Below are 18,975 nucleotides of genomic sequence, written 5' to 3' on the forward strand. Positions count from 1 at the left end.
TAGATGATGATCTAGTAGATCTTACAGAGACTGTAGAGCGAAAATGGACAAAACCACGAAGTATAGAAGGGGCTAAACCATTTAAAATTTTATATACCATACACAAATTTGAGAAAAGTCTAAAATTATCAAAGCTCAAAAAATGTTATTTCTCCAAAACCCTACAGTGGTGATATTGGTCTGTTTATAAAGAGATTTTAAAGGTTTAATAACAGTTTCCCCTGCTTGACCCCAACATGTCAGACAGTATGTCAGATGAGAAAAGATTGTAGCATGCATAAAAGTCTTGGCTACATCAGTGGGTAGACATTGTCTAATTTGTCTAAAATTGATCAAGTTATATTTTATAGTCCTTACCAATTTCTTTACATGTTTTTTAAAACTAAGATTTGGATCCAGCGTTAAACCAAGATAATTAAACTCAGTAACAATTGCTAACTTTTCACCATTTATAAAACTATCTGCATTGGAAGAACACGCATTCATTTTAGAAAAAAACATCCCTTTTGTTTTACCAGTGTTCAAGGTAAGACACGATTGCTCTAATCACTGTGTAATACTTTCCATAGCAACATTTAGCTTTTCAGCTGCTAAACTGTTCTACTGTTCTTTCTTTTTCTTTGCTAAAAGATCAATATCTTAAAAATTCCCTTAACTGAAAGGACAAATCTGTCAGCATGAGCATGTCACACCGTTTTTTATTCAACTCTGGAGTTATTACTTTCATGGCATTTATGGCACAGATGCTCAAAAACAATTGTGTCTAGAAATACTTTGTGCTCTAGCCAAGCAACTGTATCAGAGATGATTGGTAATGCTAACAGATAGCTTTCTCCAGGTATTATAGAGTGCTTCTTGATCCTAACTAACAGTGCTGGATCCTGGCATAGGTGATATAGTAGTTCCCTATGGTGGCTACGTTCTCGACTGTCTGCTTTTAGATGTGCACTCCGCATCTTATCACTCATCGCAGCAGTTTCAAGGAATAGTACCCATTTCACTCACCCCACTTATTGAAAATAAACTGTGACCTACCGAGTAAAATTGTCAGAGCAGCTTCCTGTGCTATACCTCTCAGCCCCCTCTCACTTCAGCTGCTATCTGTCAGTATCATAGCAGGAATGTGAACTATCCATGACAAAATGTTTCTTCCCGCTGTACAGTACAGGTCAAGTTAATCAAATCACAAAATAAAATGTGCCTCAGTGGCTTATGTGTATCAGCTGATAAACAGAGACAATTTTACATTTCTGAGATTTAAACTCCAGAATTATATCACTCATAGACACCAATGTTTAGTGCCCTATTTCCCTATTTCCCAAGTTCCCTTTTATTTTTTTCCAAATTTCATTTTTTCCGTTTTAATTTTTCTGGATTCCATTTTTTTTTCCATTTTAATATTTCCAGACTCTGTTTTAATGGTTACATTTAAATTTTATTAATCAAAAGCATGTCTAATTAATGGAAATCTTGAATCAGAAAATTAATGGAACACAGAATTTGGTAGAAATGTAACTAAATTTGAGTGGGAAAACATATTTCATCATTTATTAAACTTTTAATAAATTGCTGTTAAACTGTAAGTTTCAAGATTTCACACAGGAACAGCTTGTTTCAACAAATCTTGAAACTTACAGTTTAACAGCAATTTATTAAAAGTTTAACAAAAATTACATTTTAAGACCCTGTGAAATATGTTTTCCCCCTCAAATTTAGTGTTCCATTAATTTTCTGAATTCTGTTTTAATGGTTTTATAAATAAATTCTTGTAAATATTTTTTTTCTGCTAAATATTCCTTCAAAATAATGTTTTAATAATACTTTTATTAGTAGTAGTACTGTCATTATCAATATATTTCTGTCACAGTTTCTTCAAGTTAAACCGAACTTTTATTTTGACAGGTTGTTGTGAAGGGCTTTAAGTTTCTCTGTTTATATGATATGACGATATAGAGACATGCAGGATTCATATTTAAACAGTGTTTTTAGAGCTTAATATTAACACACACTAGTCCATATCGCGTTTAGATTTAAGTGTACTGACTTTTGATTTATTCATTCAAAAATTGGCAAATTCCATGACATTCTTCTTTATACAGTAAATTAAATTTTTTGACTGTATTCTGCAATTCCGTCCCTGTTTTCCACATTGCGGAAATCATAGGGCCCTAAATGTACCACCAAGTTGTCATGTCATCAATATTTTATTTTATTTTATTTTATTAAATTATCATTTCTTCATCTTTGATTCTTATTTTGTATATAACTATTTCCCAGCAATATAGACACATATTATGCAAAGTACTATAAAATAGTACAATTAATAAGCTGTCTGATCACCTATATTCCCAGCAATATAGACACATATATTGGTGTCTACATTCCCAGCAATATAGACACCAATATATGTGTCTATATTGCTGGGAATATAGACACATATTATATTGTATAATATGTGTCTATATTCCCAGCAATATAGACACATATTATACAAAGTACTATAAAATACTACAATTAATAAGCTGTCTGATCACCTGTGTGAAGTTTCACAAATTTTTGGTGCCATAACCTCTTTTATTAGAGGTTACAAGGATCAAGACAATGAAAACAATAACATTATTTATTGCTGGGGCCATTGACTAGTACTCCATCTTGACACAATCTAACTAGATTACGTTTTCAGTGTAATCGCAGTGAGGGCCACTTATATGTATCAGTATCTAAACTATGACTCAATTTCATAGATGTAACCCTATGAAAGATGTTTCTTTCTATACTGATATGGCTTACCAGCAGAGAGCACTGCTTTTCTTAGATTAATGGAATTCTCTATGGTTCTTCCCTCTCCTTGCAAAGGCCTTATCATGGGCAAACAGCTGGCCATGTATCAGTGGAGTGCAACACGTGCCTGCACACACAGAAGCGTGTGGCGCTCTCAGTCAGGACTGTAGTAAATCAACAGCACAGAGCTGTAATGGGCTCAGATTCACAGGCTCTCCTTCTGAGAGAACAGCAGCACAGGCACGCTGAAGAGACAATTTTAAGACAAACATATACTGAAAGGGGCTCTATAAGTAGATCATTTATTAATCCTTTCAGGCTCTGTTTTGCTTTTTCACTTTTGTGCTGGATGTGAGCCAAACTGTCTTAGAATTTATAGCACTTAGTTTAGATTTTTCTCACAAAAGTGGAGGGTATTAATTTTAGATATGTAAAAACCTCTTAATGTAATGTTTCAGGTTACAAAGTTAAGCTTAATCAGCAGCATTTGTGCCTTAATGTTGATTACAACAGGAAATAATTCCAACTAGTCCTTTAGTTTTGTAAAAAATTACACTTACATGCAGAAAAAAACGTTATGAAGCTGTAAAAGGTATCTTTATACAGTACATATAAATGGCACATATTAGTAGCCCAAATTACATATTAGTGTGTGAAGTATACATATTAAAACCTTTTTGAAAGGATACTGCCCCAGTGAAAGTGCTGTAACTTTTTAGTGAGGTCTCAATAATAATAATAATAATAAAAAAAAAAAAAAAGAGATCCAGTATTGTGTTAATGGCTTTTAAAAATAAATGTTTGCTTTTCCCGTAACGTGTTCTACATTGTTGTTGCAAATTCTAATGGTTTGTCACCAAAAATATAATTATCTAGTTGGCTCTAGTATATAATTTGTGTTAATGGCTTGCAAACATAAATGTTTGCTTTTCCCGTAACGTGTTCTACATTGTTGTTGCAAATTCTAATGGTTTGTCACCAAAAATATAATTATCTAGTTGGCTCTAGTATATAATTATAATTATCTAGTTGTGTGTTTATCAGTTAAAATGTAATTATAGCTGTATAATTTCTATTGTATTGCATATTTTGTTATTGTAAAGAAAAAAATATTTAAGTGGATGATTTTTAATTCTAAAAATATGTTGCTTAAAATAAAAATGGATTGTTCCTTTTTTAACTGAATTTAAAAATAAGGCACGAGTAAATTCTATTTTCTCAATATCATGCTGAGTAATACCTGCAAATGAGAAGGACGGTAATATTATTTACATGGCAATTGACAGTCTTCCTCTTCTGTAAGCTGAGCAGGAATATGGGCTTTGGAAATGGAAAAACAGTGTAACAGGAGAGACATGCGGGATGAGTCATTGTTTTTGCCTTGGCAGACATACAGTACACAGGAAGAATCAAAAAACACGACACCTCAAACACCACACCTCTCCTAAATGAATCTGTCAGGGAGAGAGAGATGAAGATGAATGCACTTTATTTTAGCAATACAACAACATTAGCCTCAACTACTTAAATGCAGTTTAGCTGACAATGTTTAGGGATAAACAGGTTTTTGTCATGCATTCTTGTTGAGAAAACCAGCTTAAACCATTCTAAGGGCATTTGGGTATTTGTCAGCTGGTCAATGTATGTATGCATTTATATGTATATATATATATATATATATATATACACAAAATGCAAAAGCAGGAAAATCTCTGAATCTCTAACATGTTCTTTTGTTTTATTCTGGAAGTTCATAGGGATGGACGGTGTCAAACAGATTTCCAGACATGGGCTAGGCAGTCGCTTAGGGCGGCATGGGGCATTTCTTGCAAGAAATGCATTTCACTTCATCACAGCAGTTTCATAAGGTTGTGCCCACTCTCTGTTACGCTCACCCTTTTCATTGAAAATGAGTTGTGACCTATCGGGTAACATTTTTCCATCCAGCTCCCTGTTATACTTGTCCACCCCCTCTTACTTGTGCTATCTGTCAGCATTCAAAAAATGGGGTAAGCAGTCTGCTCCTGACAAGTCTCTTTGCCGTTAGAACTCAGTATAATACTATACTGTTATAACTCACAATAATAATGTATGTGCTGCTAATACTGTATTTGTTATATTAAAAAGATTTAAACTTAACACTTTGCTCACTCCATAACAAGCTCATCAATTGACATGATGATTATAATACTACTATTCTTATATATTTTCTGGTTTCATTTTATTTTTTAGTTATAGTAATTGTGTGTGTGTCTTTTTTATCTAAATTTTTATTGTTTTGTTTTTAGTTTTAGTTATTGTAGTACTTCAATTTAATTAAAATTGAACTAAAATTATATATTTTGCCTTGGAAACTAGCTGAAAATTTTTTTTTTTTTTTAATATATATTTTATTTTATTTCAGTTAATTTGTATATTATGTTATTATTTCAAGTAAAGAATATAGATTTATTTATTTATTTACTTACCTACTTACTTACACCAGCCACTATATTGTTTAGTATACTGGAAAATCATGCTACACTTATTTGTATTGTCAGTACTTTTGTAATGAGTTATTGAATATCATTTTGGAAAATTTTACCTTCTATTGCACAAAAACCCAATAGTTACATGTAATTTTAATATAAAATATTCATAAATTTTAAAAAGTACCTGAGAGAGCATTTAACCAGGACTTATGGTCAAAAACCCTTGAAATACTGATCGAGCGCAGTAAAAACTGCTTGTTTTATGCTTTGCACAGTGCATAATTTATTGTTTTGAAAATGAAGGGAATAGGAAGGGAATAGCTATGTAGTTATGCACACGCAGTGTTACAGCAAGCAAAAAGGGGCTTAACAGATAAATCAATAATGTGTGCTCTGTTGCCTCTACATATCGGAGCTGGGGATTTAAATTTGCTTGACTGCTGATTGAATTTTACACCTTCAGCTTGGGAAAACGGGAACTGTAATTACTTTGATGATGGAGAGAACAGGGTATAAAGGAGCACCGGACGAGAGAATTAACAGCACGGATCGTTCAACGCTGCCTCCCTTTTCACTTCGTAAGTCAGAGTAATGAAAAGCAGGGATATAGAACACAGAATTATAACCGTGGACCCCTGTGATGGATGGTGATCACCATGTAGTTTAGCTAGCTGTCATCGAACGGCTGCAGCAGGGGAAATGGATACTGGAGTTGGTAGCACTTGTCGAGAAAGCCAAGACAACCTATCAGTTCGTTTCACTGCACAGACCAACATGTTAAAATGTAGGACAGTTTGAAGTAATACCTAAAGACACTAAGGCTAGTTTTGTTTCTTTATGCAAATCTCTGGGAAGATTTTAATGATTGAAGAGTTTTTGAAAGCAAGTTTCTAGTTGAGAACTCTAAAGCAACTTAAATCTTTAAAACCATATTTTCATGTAAACACACATCAAGTACCCAGTTCTTATCTCAAATGTATTTACATGAGTTTAAAGGTACAGCAAAACCTCAATTTTGGGTGTTTTTGAGTCAAAAACTAGTTAAACTTAAAATATCTGCTTTTATATTTTAAATATAATTTATTCCAATGTCTTTCTTTACTGACACCTTTCTTGCAGAATAAAAGTAGTAGTATATATACTGGTAATCAATCAAAACAAAGGTCAATCTAAAATAAGAACTTTGGCTTTTTGGCCCGAAATGTCCTCAATTTTTGGTTTGGTTTCAGCCAAGAATGATTTTTATTATTAATTTTGGTCTATCAATAGCTGTCAAGAATTCAACTCAAACTGACTTCAGACAAACTCAGCAGCATATAGGACCTCACACCATTTATTTTATAATGATAGCACATTAAAATGCAGATGGCTATGCTGTCATCAGAGATGTGAAGCACTTAAGGGTGAGGGCAATTAGATGAGAGCTTGTCTCCAACGAGTTACAGCGCACTAATAGACGTCTGGCTTAAATATGATAGATGAAGCATGCAGATACCAAATTGCAGATTTCACTTTGGGAACTTTAAGTGACAGACCTGCTTATTGCAAAGTTTTTCCACTGTTGGTGTTTTGTAAAACTGTCAGCTCTTGATTTATTGTTTGGCAAATTAGCTAGCTAGCATATCATTGCTAGTGCAGAAAGACTGGAATGAATTCTTAAGTGGAGTACTAGCTGCCCGTGGAGCTTCTATCAAAGTTAAATTGTGTAAATCACATATGAAATATATCATGTGTTCTGCCTGCTGTGAGACACAAGGCGGGCGAGAGGAGATTTCACTCATTTCCACGAGGAATAATTTTACTTCCCTGCTGAGATTGTCAATGCAACAGCTTGTTGTTATGATGCGATATATTTAAGATTTGCCTGTTGATGTAAATACAACTTTAACACTAATACGCATTGAAAACAAACTCAGTCTGGCATTAGTATGTGATGTGACTTTTGCGTGTTTCTATAGCAGTTATGTATAAATAGCAATCACTTTTGTAGAATAGTGCAGTAAAATGTTTGAGCCATATATTCCAGTTTATTTAAATATACTGTAGTATGAGGACACCATGCTAATGGGAGTGGAACTAAATCTTTTTTTATTCTGAGAGCATCTGATGGCCAAGGGAGACTGAGGCTTTATCTGCTTCGAGTCTTAATTGGTTCCATTCCCTTTAAGAATTGTCCAATTATCTACACATCTGGAGACCTTGGTGGCGTTGAGCCTGACCAAATAAACACACATACACACACAAATATACAAGGTGAATGGGGTGTCAACTGTGCAAGCCCTTATGGTCACGCCAAATCAGTGGTGCATTAATTACCAGTCAAATTAAAGCTTTGCTGCTCTGGTCCATTAAGGCTAATGTATAACTAAATCCACCAATGCATTAAAAAAGAAAACTTAAATTGTATTACATTAAATTCGTTCATTCAGTATTACATTTACTACATTAAAGATGTATACCTTTAATGGCAACTAAAAGGAAAAGTTCACCCAAAATGAAATAGATGGACTTTTTCACTAGAGGAAGTGTTATTATGGACTATGAACTTGTATTTTGGTCAGAAGCGAATTAAAATGCTCAATGATGGATTTGTTTCTTACAAATGTACAGCTTTTCATTTCACAAGATGTTAACTGATGGACTGGAGTCATGTGGATTCACTTATGGATTATTGCTTTTTTTTCATCAGCTGTTTGGACTCTCATTCTGACTGCACCCACTCACCAGATGATCCATTGGTGAATGAGCGATTGATGTAATGTTGGAACAGATTTGGAAGCCCTGAAGGTCAGTAAATTGTCAGCAAATTTTCATTTCTTTACCTTTAAATGTGTATGTCGGAGTAAGTTGGTGTGTATGTTTGTTTGTAAAAATTAGCTTCTTAAAAAGTACAGCAGCCTTTATTAATTTTATTTTGAAATGATTAGTAAACTCTGATTTTCTGATTACACTCACTCTCTTGCATAATGCCCAACTAATCATCAAATCTCCAAGCTCTATTCTCTAACCAGTTTTTCAGCTACCATCCCAGAGTTCTTTTCTGTATTATGAGCAAATTTATTTTTATAATTTAAACAGAGTACTTTTTTATATAGCAAATATGAAAGCAATATGTATTCATCTATATACATACTGTCTGTATCATATAGTACATATACTGTATAGAGACTATTTTATTTATTTATTTATTTACTTATTTTTGTATACAGTAGAGACAACATCAGCCATGACAAGATCGAGATGCCGATATCTTTTGCAGGCTCATGACTTTTTTTTTTATTATTATTATTTCTTTAATTTTGTTCATTTCAAATTTTAATAAAGTAATTTTTAGTCATTTTAAATACTTGGCAAAACATAACCATGAGCATTATAATAAACTCAGGAAGGCTTCAACACAAGGACTTTAATTCTCCAAACATTTTGCAGCAATTTTTCACAGCACTGTCTTTCTCAATTTCATGGGTGGCTTATACTGAACCTAAAATAAGCTTCTTGAGTGTGTTCTCTGTTTGAAGCATCAACCACATCTATATTTGAATTATAATTTCTGCTACTTCTATAATACAAATGATCATCTGCATACATACATACATACACATTAGCAGTTCAATAACTTTAAATGGGGTGGTGTATCAGTTTGTAAACTGAATCATCAACTGAAATTTCACTAAAACTTTCAGACACTTGCTTTTGGGTGATTAACTCTGCTTGTGTCCCATATTAATGTTTTAGTCTTAGTGTTAATAATTCAGAAATGTGTCTGGATGAATGTGTATGTGTATATATGAGGGTGGAAGAGTTATGCTATGAAAACCATTAGTTATAATTATACATTTTAGAAATACATGCATATGTGAATGACCTTATATAATGGGATGTTTTTATTCTGTGTGTGTGTTCCACTGATTCAATACTGTATTGGATCCCACTATATGTTATGTATGCATGCCTGTACATTAATATAAACACACATGATGGTTGTACAGTGAAGCTGTAATCTATTGTACACAAATGCCCCCCTTTTCCATTTGTTTTCCTCTAAACTCTAGCCCTGCAATAAAACTCCCTCTTGGCCAGAGCTATTGCTAGTCAGCCCTGTTTACTCTGAATCAGTGGCAACATTCAGCTCTTTGGTTGCTTTACTTATTATCTACCTTTGTCCTCAAAGTTGGGCCGTACCTCACAATGGGGTTGGACAGACCTGTAGCTTGGCTTTATGTGACAAGTCTTGTTTGTATGTGGACACTCAAAAGACCTCTTCAGAGAGCTGTACAGTCAGTGTCTGCAGACCTGGATATTGATTAGTCTACCCTGTCCAGTGAAAAGTTTTTGCAGCCTCAAAAGCAACCACTTTATGCACATAAAAGCCAAGGGGAATTTTCTTTTGCTTTGATTGAGATATTGACCACACAGTCTGACCTCGTAGACCGACTCCAGGTGCTGCTATTCAGAGGCACTTTACATTTCCCTGGAGAGGAGAGGAAATGTTTGAAGTGGTAGCAGAGAGCTTCCAGTGGTTTTTGTTCGTGTTGATAATTTCGTTCACAATGGCAACTATGAGGTGTTATTGAACATCTTTAATAATTTAAAAATGAACATCAGATACATTTAAATGAAGCTATAAACATCATTTATTGTTGGAATCCTAAAGAGATGATGGATGATTTTTCTTAACTAATCATGATGAATTTCATAATTTTTCAGTTCCATTTTAAGGGGAAAAAACAATATCAATGCATTTGGCAGCTGCTTTCAGAGGAAGAAGAACAACTAGTATTGGAATTGAAACATGATGTTGTATGACCTTGAGCGCATGCTTTATTGTTTGAGCTATTGGAACAACATGTGTGATTTTTTTTTTGTGCAGTTTGTCTAAATGATAAAAATGACCTTCGCATATGAATGGGACTGATTAAGTGAACTTGCCTACAAAAAAGGGGCAAGGTTAAAGGGATAGTTCACCCAAAAATGAAAATGTTCTCATCATTTACTTTAATTATACATATCATTTTACAAAGCTAAAGTCAGATGATTCAGTTTTTGCTGAAAATTTCGAAATTATATCTAATTTAAATAAAAAAATGCTCATGCTGCATGTATGCAGCATCTCTGTTTTTATCGTGAATAAAATGCAGTGGTTGCATCTTAAAATGCATCTTATTTTGTTTATATGAAGAGATTTCTTGTATTTGTGTTATTTATTTATTTGAACGGGAATTTCAAAATTACATTTAGTTTTGTTATTTGACGGTTACATTTCACAAAGAGCATTTTGTCTGAGAAATAATAAAAGGGCACCTTTTCATTTATAATTTGTCTTAAATCTCATTTTGTTAAAAAAATGTATTGGGAAATCAATATCGTTAATTGTGAGTTGAGTGAATCATTACATCCCTTATATATAAGTTCTGTCATAAAACTAGATGGCGCAGGCTGATGGGAAACTGATGATATTCACAGCGTTAAACTGCTTGGCATTTGGCAGCGCACTGTCAGAGTTCCTCTGAAACCCTTCACCTTCCCCAGCTCCACCTGTATAGATCTGCTATGGGTTATTATATAAGCTACTTGTGCTTGGTGTAGGTATTGGCATTAGCTTGTTCCTGTTTTTGCTTTGCAGCAGCAATAATCAACAACAGCAATAACCAACAGCTGCAGTGTAGCAGATCTATTCCGCCAAGGCCAAATACGTTAACATTGTCATATCCATTACCAAGTTCAAATCAAGTTGTCATTGAGATTTTATTGTATGAGTTGGTGTTGAAATATGGCATCTCACAAGAATGTGGGGAACACTAGATCATCACACAATTGTTCTAGAGTTGTGTTTGGATTCTAACAGTTCAGGAGACCTGGCTGAGACACTTCTCAAATATCAGAAGTGTCCCCACCTCAGAAGCACCTGCAGCCTCTGAAATCACACTTAAGATGCTCTGATCCCTCAATCTCCAGTGGCAAAGCTGCCAGATTCAGCTAGAGAGATGCTCGAGAAGCCATGTGATCTGGTTAGCCGTACAGCTACCAAACACATTGGGACAGTTAGCGCTGCTAATTAAACTGAGAGACAGGTATGAAAACAAATGATGAGGCTGTAAAGCCCTTTCTATTTTTCCATCTGTTAGAATAAGCCGAAACATCTACTGAATGCATGAACATTTCTGCTTAGCTAAGCTTTGTGGTTGAATCAATACAGAGCCTTAGGGGACAATGGGTTTCTTGAACATTGCTTAGCAAGGTGGAAAAACAAATTCAGAAAACGCTCTTCATAAATCTCTGCAACATACAATTTAATCTGGATCAGATTTTAAAGACGTACAAGGAACTAGAATTTGATATAATTAAATTTAATGCCATAGTACCAAACAGCCAACCCTTTTTTCTCTCTGTCTCAGTCTCTTCCCCACCCGCAAGCATTTTCCTTAACTAATGAATTACTCTGCACCCCTGAGCTGTCAGTGTGCACTACCAATAAAGCTCTTCTAGTTGACTACAAAGGGATTCACACTATCAGTGGCTTCCCACTCACACATTTCTATCGAAAGCTCTGCCAAGTCCTCCGCTCAGAGGAGCCAATGGCCCAAAGCTCACTTCAACTCTAAACAGGATTGCAGCAGACTGTCGAGTGGCCTTGCATCAAGCGGTTATCTTGTGAGGAAGACATTTACAATCCATTGCTGATGGGGGTTGGACGTGCAAGGATGCCAAGAATAATTTTGTTTAATTGAAATATAAGGGATAATTTAGGAAGAATTGATATTCATGAGACAGTTTTGTTATGATCTTATGTGACCATTTTCAGCTGAGGCAACAACAAAGTGCAAAATCCTGATTCAGCACAGTAAATCTGAGCAAGCATTACAAAGCAAAATACTGTATTAAAATTTGAAGATGTTGTACAACCAGCAAAGTATCCTGAGATTTGTTAAAGGGATAGTTGACCTAAAAATGAATATTTGTTCGCCCTTATGTCGTTCTAAACTTGTAGGACTAACTTTTTTTCTGCAAAACACACACACACACACAAAACTTTTTTGTTCATACAATGAAAATGTCAAAACATGGGATTTTTTCCCAATACCTTCTACACATTCATAAAGGTTTGGATTTGGAATAATATGAGGGTGAGCAAATGATGACAGAATTTCCATTTTTGTATATATCCCTTTAAGGACATAAAAGGACACATTTTTGCAGTGCATCTCTGTGCTCTGTATTTTGAACAAGTAATTGCCCTTGAAAAATCAGATGTATATTTTTACATCTCTCGCTGTGTTGTATGTTAGCACTTGTATGTTCCTACAGGACCACTTTGTATGATTTTATTAATGGGAGCTGCTTTTCTGGGCAGTTAATGAGAGAGTGTGCTACTAATTCAGGACAGTGGTTCAGTCATTAATGAATGTTTGTTAGGGCAGGAGGGAGCAGGAGGACTTGCGGTTACTGTGTCACCTCTGTGTGGGGAGGCAGGTGGCCTGCAGCAGCTGGCCAATCATTTCACTTCACAGTCACTCCTGACACAGGGAAAACACACACACACACACACACACACACACACACACACATATATATATATATATATATATATATTCAGCAAATATATATGAATATGAATATATATATAATTTTTTTTGCTGAAAAAAAGTGTAAAATTCAATAGTTAAAAGGTTCAGAGGAATACATAACCTTTTAAAATATCTTAAAATAGAAAACTGTTATTTTAAATAATATTATTTCATAATATTATCATTTTTACTGTATATTTGATAATTGCCACCTTTGTGAGAATAGAAGTATTCTTTTATTTCTGTCTTTTTCAGATCTTTTCTGAGGCTCTAAATGAGATAACTGTGAGATTATTGGGGTCTGAAAAGAAAAAAAAAACACTTTCTAATTTACACATTACCATTATAGCTCTATATTCGTATAACACCTAGGCCCATTGGTTTCTATTTTTATTTCTCCAAAGAAACTAAGAGAAACTGCTGAGGTGAAATTGACACTTACGTGAGAAATAATTGAGAGGTGAATTTGGTGAGATGTTTTAATTTATGGCCCACATAGTGTGACTCAGAGCCCACAATATCTGTTAACATCATCAGGATACAATAAGCCATTAGTATACCATTAGTGTCTGAATAACCTTTCCCCTACCAATGCTGACACAAAGACTGGGTGTAATGGGAAGCAGAGGAAGTGTGATTTCACCTGGATGAGAGTAACAATGTTTAGAGAGAGACTTGCATGTGCTCACTCACATCCTTCATCAGGACGGTTCACACACTAAAGCAATGCTCTGCGTGTGCTGTTCTCAGGTTTTCTCCTGCTTTCTTACTTTTTTTTATTTTTTCATTCATTAAGTGTACTTCCATCAGTGTTAGGGCTTGGAATTGATACTAAAAAGAATTGATTCTTTGAGCCATTGGGAATTGAGAGTTGACTCCAAATTCCTGACTATTACTAGAAGAGCCTTAACAGTTAGTAAAACGGATTAGATTAGGATTTGAGTAATCCTAGTGACTCAAATCTTTTGATTCCGTTCAAAAGACTCACTGATTCATTCAGTTGCTCTTTCGGTAGATTACATCATTACGCCAGTAGGCTTGGAAAGTGAGTGTATTTGAACACCATGAGTGAATTTGACTCATTCACTCAAAAAAATAAATTCAAAATGATTCAGTGATTCACTCATAATACTCATGAACAAATGTATTCATTTCAGGCTGACCAAATGTTTAAAAATGAATATTTTATTTAAATTTATACACAAATTATTAACATCAGAAAATAGGATTTTTTTTTTACATTTGATTTTATTTCTATTTAGCTTGTTTCCCTTGCTGTTTTATCAAAAATAAGCTCACTTGAACTTCTTTTTTTTCTATCTTTAAGAACTGATGGAAAATGATTGAAATTTATAGTATTGTCTCCGAAATTGGAATTAAACAACCCTAATTGATGTTCGTCTGGCTAAACAAACCTGTCCAATGATTTCAACATTTTAGCAAATGTTAAAATCTGATAGTAGTGGATCTTCTGATTTTCATTTTGACAGCCTTGTTGACAGGACTGACAGCATTTGTTCCACAACAAAAGAGAAGCAGCGATGGTCGTTTGATCTGCTTATCGATTGCAATCTAATAGATTATGGGAGGTCATTCTTTCAGATAGAAGGTCAGTCTGTCATGCATCTTTCACTTTCTGTCCTTCCTTTTTCCTCGTATCCCATCATTCCCTCATTCTTTCTCTCATTCTCTCCCCTTTATGTGTCTGGCACACAGCGTTGACAGACAGGCTGAAAGGTAAAAGCTCATCAATGTTATCAGCAGGGGACAGAACGATACAGGCAACTATACGACTGTCTGTGCTGCACTGTCTCTGCCTAATCACCCAGACCAACCACACTCACAAACACGAAGCCTTGTGCAGGAAAAGCAGGCCATGAGGGGTCAAGATGGTGTGGGTTTATTTTTGTACTTTGCTAAATAAAATGGTGCATGTTACTACTAACAATCAGGCCTACTGTTTTAAGGCCAAGAATTTTATTCATAATCTGTTCCGGAGAGACGACTGTTGCATTTGTTCTAATATTACAATCTGCTGTATTCACTGCTTACGCTCCCAGTTGGTTTCAAGGTGCACTGCGATCAGCCAACCTAATCGCCATCATATTTCTCGATTTAAATGAGCTATACAGACAAAGTATCCAAGAGACCCACTTAGAAGTTGTCACGACTGAGCATTAGGTATTTATCTTTTTTTTTTAATGTAAAAAATTTATGAGCCTCATTTTGCTAATCAGCTTAGGTAATGACTTTTATAAAATGAAAATTTCTCTAGTATGCAAAATCATTTTCAAGGGCTCAAAATGGTGGTAGGGTATGCTTTGGTTGTTAATGGAAAATTGCATAAATGGTATTCATTACCAAAACCATTTTCTTTGCCTTTTTGCCAAATAATTTATCTGTTAAACACCTTAACCACGTTTCCTTCTTCCTAACACACTCATATTATGATGGTTTAATCGAAATTGTAAAATCATTAAAGCAAATATTGTGCAAACATATCCTCCTTTTGGCCACTACTCATACAAATCATTGTTATTCACCTACAGACAGACAGATAGATAGATAGATAGATAGACAGACAGACAGACAGACAGACAGACAGATAGATAGATAGATAGATAGATAGATAGATTGATTGATTTATGGTTCATGTTATTGGCTCAACTGATTTGCATATGTAACTAAGCACTGATAAAGCTATAGATATAAGATGGCAGAATTCAAATTGTGTACTGCGCCAGCAGAGCAACTGCCATTGAGATGGATGAGAATGCTAATAGGATAGTTTTCTCCAGGTATTATAAACATCCTTGGCACTACTGCATAAATTTGATGAATGTGTGACCTAAAGGTGTTTATTACTCAGCCCCATAATATTGCCATATCAGGATTACACCCCCATAATCCTCCAGTAGACAGGGTGAAATGAAAGTCAGCATTAGTGAAGTTAAAGTTAAATGTTTAATTCCAAAGTTTTTAGTTTTTTTCTTTCTTTGTGAAGGCTCCAGTGAATACACTGTTAATTAGATTTAAGTAATTATCAGCTGTATATCAACTCAGTTGTACAGCTAAAGGTGAAAACAAAATGGTTTTAAATAGGCTGGTAGAAGACGGAGTGTTCATTTTTTTTTAAGTAGTTTTCCAGAATTATAACGGAAATACAGGTGAATAACAATGATTTGTGTGCAAAACGTGGCATGATTATATACACAAATAGACAGAACATATGAAACTGAGAAACAATGACTGAATTACATTAGAAGCCTCTATTATGCACTATTTTTCTGCATTGTTTTATGTCTTTGACAATCATATTTCAGGTGCACGCATGGACTCTGTGTTAAAGCCAAGTGAGTGGATTAACTTCACGCTGTGGTGCTCCAGGTTGACTGCCAAAGCTAAGTCTGCCAGAAACATGAAGGGAATCATCGCAAAGATATTACTATATTTTTAATTCCCTCTCCCCCTGCTTTGTGTTGTGTTACGAATTTAATTGAGAATAAATCTGTTTCGGAGACCTTGGAAAAAATCATGTCTCTTTACAGAATGATTCTTTTAGAATTGGATATTTGAATGGATAGATGAATTGATGGATGCAAGGAAGATTTGATAGATTGGATGGTTCAATACAGATAATTTATTCAATACAGGCAAGCTGTTGTAAAAAAGTTAGAAAAATGTGAGCACAGCAATCGCCAGAACATGTTCCATTGCTGAATGGCATTTAAATAGTATCCCTGCTTGATTTTTCACTTGCCCTCGGAGTGAGATTTAAGTCATCACATGAATTATATAGAGATGGAAAAAGAACTGGACCTATGAAGCTGTGATTCATGAGAAAGCTATTTTGTTCTGTTTCGTAAAGAGCATGTTACCCACCAACACCAACATTTAATTACAAAATCTAATTTCCTTTTTTTTTTTTTTGTAAAGCAGCCAACCAAAGACATTGTACTGATGACATTTTCCAGCAGCTATAGGTTATCAGTCAAACAGCAAGGTTTTTAAAAAGCTTGAATAAAGTAGAGCAATCTGCAGAAGTCAGTATGCATATTTTTTATAAAAGATATTTTATCTGTACTTTTTAGTGCTGGTTTTGCTGTTTAGTTTCAGCAGTATAGTTCATAAATTTCCATTTGTATTTTTAGCTTGCATATTTTAATGTTCACATTTTTTCACATCTTGAATAAAATATGACCATCTATTGTTTAAGTTGAATATTCTAGCTCTCCATAGCTTTTTTTTTTCATGTATAATTTATAGTTCTCTCTGTTTATTAGGACCCCAAAGTTCTAAAGCTCTAAAAGTCCAGTTCATAAACATCCATGGGTTTTATTTTTGTTACTGAAACGAAGATTAAAGTTTATATAAGTACCAAACTGTATCAAAATATTCATTTTCAAAGGGAGACTGGAGATAGTCATCACACATTTTACTTTTACCAACTACACATTTTATAATACTGCTGGAATCTTTATTAAATAGCAGTTAAATTTAGACAGTTAAAAATGGTACAAAACAATTAATGAAACTGCAAAAATGTACAAGATAACATTAAAAAAATCGAAACATCAAAACTTTTAAATAATAAATTGTAACAATAACAACACTTCCGATAAAACTGTGACAACTTTCCCTGACCTGAAATTTGTGGAACAATTATGTATTTATCATTGTTTTTGATATGCACATCAACTCTTTCGTTATAATCTGCCTTCAGTACAGTATATAGTTGACCTTAGCTTTATTTTGTGCTAGTCTGGTTTTATTATATTCACTTACATGTTCACAAACTAACATTTACATCCTCCGCTAGGGAAAAAAGTACAATTTTACTTGTATAGTTGTATAATGTATAGTTACTGAGATGCACTCTTTGTGACAACTTCCCTATGTGACCACTATAACTCCGGTCTCCCTATAAACTTTACTTCATACAGTATACATTAAAGTATGAGCTGTAGTCCTACTGGCTGTCTGTTTCAGTCTCCCATTGCTGAGAGATAATAGTGGGCTCTGGAAAGAGATAACCACGTCAGAAGTGAAGGCCTCAAAGTAAGCCTCTGCCTCCAAAAGGACTCTTTACAGAAGATATTCCTTTTACCTCTGACTCTGTAAATACCTAGTGGTCTCTCTCTCTCTCTCTCTGTCTGTCTGTCTGTTTCTCTCTCTCCCGCTTGCTTTCTCTCACTCTGTCCAGAGAGCAGACTCATCTATCTTTTATTTTCATACAATGTGTGTCAGGTTTAAGCTAGTCAGAACCTTTCGAGGCAGAAAGTGAGCAGAGAAAATTAAAGATGGCTTTGAATATGCATTACTCAGCTCAAGAGTCCCACACCTGTTGGTTTTCTCCAGATCTTCGTTTGTATTTTTGCTATTGTGAACGGGATTAAAGCTTATATAAACTCCAAATTGTTTCTGAATATTTATATTTCAAAATTGTTTCAATAGAAGTATTTAAATATTGCAAGCTTAGAACCTTGAATTCATATTCCATTTACGTAACACATAACGAGTAAGTGATGCTTTTTAAAACAAAGAAATATGAATTTATAAACAGATGGACTAATAACAGAAAACTGCTGGTTGTCATTATAAAATGCCAGACATGTCATGTGATGATTATAGTGCGAATATGGTCTATCTACATTTCTTAAATAAAGGGTGAAGGAATTTTCACTTCTATTTACAGTAAAAAAAGTGATATTGTAGGAGGAGGTAACAAATCTTTCTCACTAGAGAGCAGCTCATGAGAAAATAGGCACATCTGTAAAAGGGTACACTCTAAAAAACAATTCTGTAAAAAAACGGAAAAAGTACTGGCAGCTCATTACCCGGGCTTTGTACCGTAATTAAAAAACAAAAACTTTCCGTTAATTGAAGGTCTGCCCACAGTAAAAAAACAGGACTTTTTCTGTTTTAATGGTGCATCTATAAATATGTAAAAAAACAAACATATAAAGCAAATAAATCCAGCACAATATACGAATTGAACATGGTTTATTTTTACTTCATGTAAACATTCTTAAAAATGCATTTAATGGCTTTTGTTTGCCTTAAATTGGTTAGGACAAAAAGATTTCATCAATCAATTACTCAATCAAATAAATTAATTTAACAATGTGTCAAACACTGAAAAATGCCTGTATTGTGGA

The 18,975-nt window shown here is 34.3% G+C and overlaps 1 long non-coding RNA gene across 1 annotated transcript in view; it reads left to right on the forward strand.

Annotated features, from left to right (window-relative positions):
- The window catches only part of LOC107756437 (uncharacterized), a 14,686-nt gene extending 6,717 nt beyond the window's left edge, over positions 1–7,969 (forward strand). The window contains exons 2-3 of the long non-coding RNA XR_001641812.1: positions 4,532–4,649; positions 7,942–7,969. This is a non-coding gene — a long non-coding RNA (uncharacterized LOC107756437). The remainder of the gene's footprint in view (positions 1–4,531; positions 4,650–7,941) is intronic.
- The last annotated feature ends 11,006 nt before the right edge of the window (positions 7,970–18,975 follow it).

The sequence above is a fragment of the Sinocyclocheilus rhinocerous genome, unplaced genomic scaffold (assembly GCF_001515625.1).
Source record: "Sinocyclocheilus rhinocerous isolate Xijiao unplaced genomic scaffold, SAMN03320098_v1.1 scaffold111, whole genome shotgun sequence".
NCBI lineage: Eukaryota > Metazoa > Chordata > Actinopteri > Cypriniformes > Cyprinidae > Sinocyclocheilus > Sinocyclocheilus rhinocerous.